The sequence below is a fragment of the Mizuhopecten yessoensis genome, unplaced genomic scaffold, assembly GCF_002113885.1.
Source record: "Mizuhopecten yessoensis strain PY_sf001 unplaced genomic scaffold, ASM211388v2 scaffold2249, whole genome shotgun sequence".
Taxonomy (NCBI): Eukaryota; Metazoa; Mollusca; class Bivalvia; order Pectinida; family Pectinidae; genus Mizuhopecten; species Mizuhopecten yessoensis.
The window spans coordinates 272,184-275,755 of NW_018404452.1; the positions used below are offsets into that span (position 1 = coordinate 272,184).

Consider the following 3,572-nt stretch of genomic DNA (forward strand, 5'->3'; position numbering starts at 1 on the left):
AACATACCTGTCAAACAAACAGAAACAAACCTGTCAAACAAACAGAAACAAACAGGAACAAACAGAAACAAACAGGAACAAACAGAAACATATCTGTCAAACAAACAGAAACAAACCTGTCAAACAAACAGAAACATACCTGTCAAACAAACAGAAACAAACCTGACAAACAAACAGAAACAAACAGGAACAAACAGAAACAAACAGGAACAAACAGAAACAAACAGGAACAAACAGAAAAAAACAGGAACAAACAGAAACAAACAGGAACAAACAGAAACAAACAGGAACAAACAGAAACAAACAGGAACAAACAGAAACAAACAGGAACAAACAGAAACAAACCTCTCAAACAAACAGAAACAAACAGGAACAAACAGAAACAAACAGGAACAAACAGAAAAAAACAGGAACAAACAGAAACAAACAGGAACAAACAGAAACATACCTGTCAAACAAACAGAAACATACCTGTCAAATAAACAGAAACAAACCTGTCAAACAAACAAATCTTTCAAACAAACAGAAACATACCTGTCAAACAACAAACAAACCTGTCAAACAAACAAAAACATACCTGTCAAACAACAGAAACAAACCTGTCAAACAAACAAATCTGTCAAACAAACAGATAAATTGACAAAGTGACAGCTATATACTCCTCCATCTCGTCTAAATGGGACAATTGGAGGTATAACAAGAGATCCATAGGGCCTGAAAAGCTCACCATTTTTATTTGAACATCAGATCTAGGAGGCCATCTTATGTTTCTTACTGACCCAACAATTACAATACAGAATGTACAACATTTGGTTACAGAAATCAGGCAAACATGTAAGCACCCGTTTGTATTAAAAACGACCATGTAGAAGTTGGGAAATAGTTGAAAATCCCTCAAAGGACAGGGTGGACATCTTGAAAAATATTAAACACCTATCACCAAGTGACTTATTGACATCCAGTTTGATTAGAACAGCAAGATTTGAAATCTCACATTGTCTTCTAGGAAGAAGCCCTTAGGAAGGGGTCTTAAATCACCAACAGAATACAATAAACATAAGCTGATACAAGCAAACATTTACTGTATCAATGATTATCATCTTTATATATATATATCCTAATGAACTGGGCCTCTCTGCAGAAAGTATAGCCATATTCCATGGATGCTACAGCACAAATAGATATAAAATATCTTTATCCTTATACAAGTATAGTCTACCATGTGTACTATTCTGTATGTAGGGTCCCACCCCTCCAACCTCAGGGCAACAGTGTCATTTGTTACATTCTATTGGTCTAAGGATGTTACAGACTGAATCAAGTCAAAGTTCCTTTAACTATACTGAACGATTAGTCCCTGGGATGCTTCATACCCAAATAAGTTTAAATCTCTTCAACAATTCTGGATAAGTAGTTTTTTAAAGGAAAATTAGATGCATGGACAATGAGCAACATCATCAGCTATAGTGTAACTAAAAAAAAAAATATTGAAGAGATGGAAAAGATGAAAATGGGGTCATACATCAATATATATGAAGATCAATCTTGAATTTGATAAGTTATTATATACAATATATAACTGTAGAAATTTTAAACAAATGCTTTTCAAATAAAGTTTATTTTGAATTTGTTGTTGTATTTTGTAATATTAACATCCTGCTCATCAGAGTGATTCAATCGTGCATACCAAATGATACTCTATAGAAGAGAATAGAGCTGTCACAAGGACATGCATGCTAATTATATAAGGTCACAATTAAGGACAAGTTAAGGTCAAAATGTTGCACACCCGAAATATATAGGGTTACAAATGCAATGTAGGATGTATCATGTGTGTGTGAAACTCATGATAAAATGAAGAAATTATGAGAAAAATAGAAAAATGTCTTTAAGACATAAATCCCCCCCCCCCCCCCCCACCAAGTATATGAATAAATTTAAACAAATATATTTTTCAGCACAGAGATAATTATAATTATAAACGCCACAATTGTAAAAGCGATATATAATGTTGTATGCAGAGACCGAGAGCAAAACATTAATAATATTTGTCAATTGATATGTGTACTGTGACATTGCTCATGCTTACCTGTGAAGCTTTCAGTCCGTATACCCCAGACCCTTTACAACTACTAAACAAGTGTCAAATGTTTGTCAGCCAAGTCACATGATCTCCCAGGATCACGAGACAATATATAGCTGTTGTATTTGTGTGTGCAGGGACATTTCTATAAAAGTGAAGATAAAACATGTATTTAACTATTAAACCTTTTATCTATTTGATCTCTTACCTTTCCCCTATAACTGTTAGAATCTAAATGCATATTATTGATATATATGTGTATAACTATGAAAACATAAATGTCCATGTGTCTTTTATGACTGCAGAAATGAAATTAAAACGAAAATCTGAAGTGTAGCAGAACTAGACTGAGTCGATCATTGGCGACCAGGTAGAACACTGCTATCCATAGAGTTCAGAGGGTCCTGGGTTCGAATCCCTGTCTGCTGTGCATAAGCTTAAGACTCTCCTCTCCTGTTGCAGAAGGACTCTATCTTGCTTTTATTTTTGCTGACTTCATAAGGAAGATCAGCAAAAGTACATGTAACAAACTTTTATACTGGTGTTTATGTATACACTATGTACAATGAAAACACCTTAATATATTCATATATATATCATAAACTTACAAGAACTCCTTTGTTTTATATAGGTATACATATTGATACTCTATAAAGATGCATCCTTGGACACATAAACAGCCACAGTATACCGTATCTAACAGGTATATAGTCATAAAGATAGTGCCGTCGCTGGGGCTTGAACCTGCGACCCTTGGCTCGCCAGCCTGATGCTCTACCGCTGAGCTAAATAGAAATTCCCTACAGCTAAGGCTTAGGCACCCTCATCAATACACATCTTTTACAATATTATACAGTTACCTATATGTATATCATAAATGACCTTGTATAAAACATTGATCTGACTTTTCCTAATAGCAACTCATGATCAGTGTGATCTACTTATGTACTGTACATGTGATGTTGAGATAATGCTTTTATAAAAACAAATGATAAAAAAATCTCCTTTATACAATGACCATATCTGTACAACAACTCTAGCTCCGCAGAAAAACAATGTTTGGACAACTCCTTCTTAAGTTATGGATCAATTTCAGATATGATAACTACCCCCTGATGGTGTGCATCCAGGTATCTCCTTTCCAATCCTTTTTTATAAAGTTATGGCCCTTTGAAATTCCTCGTCCTGACAACTTTTCCCAATCTACTGGGCCAATTTCAAAGAAAGTTTACAGATATGATAACTGCCCCCTGCCTTTGTGCTTCAAAGTAGTACTTTTTCATTCTGACCTTTTTAAAAGGAGGTATGGATCTTTACTTTTGGTTTATATAGGAGCGGGGGTATTAGTTAGCTTACAGTTCTGGTTTATATAGGAGCAGAGGTATTAGTTAGCCTTTAGCTTACAGTTCTGGTTTATATAGGAGCAGGGGTATTAGTTAGCCTTTAGCTTAAAGTTCTGGTTTATATAGGAGCGGGGGTATTAGTTAGC

General features: G+C 34.8%; 1 protein-coding gene across 3 annotated transcripts in view; it reads right to left on the minus strand.

Annotated features, from left to right (window-relative positions):
* LOC110445356 (MFS-type transporter SLC18B1-like) overlaps window positions 1-3,572 on the minus strand; it is a 50,688-nt gene that overhangs the window by 37,661 nt on the left and 9,455 nt on the right. Inside the window, exon 1 of one of the 3 annotated variants that reach the window (XM_021489919.1) lies at window positions 2,090-2,138. The exons of the other annotated variants lie outside the window; for them this stretch is intronic. The gene's annotated coding sequence lies outside the window, so the exon portion shown is untranslated. Of the gene's footprint in view, window positions 1-2,089; window positions 2,139-3,572 lie in introns of those variants that run through there. 3 annotated transcript variants of the gene reach the window in all.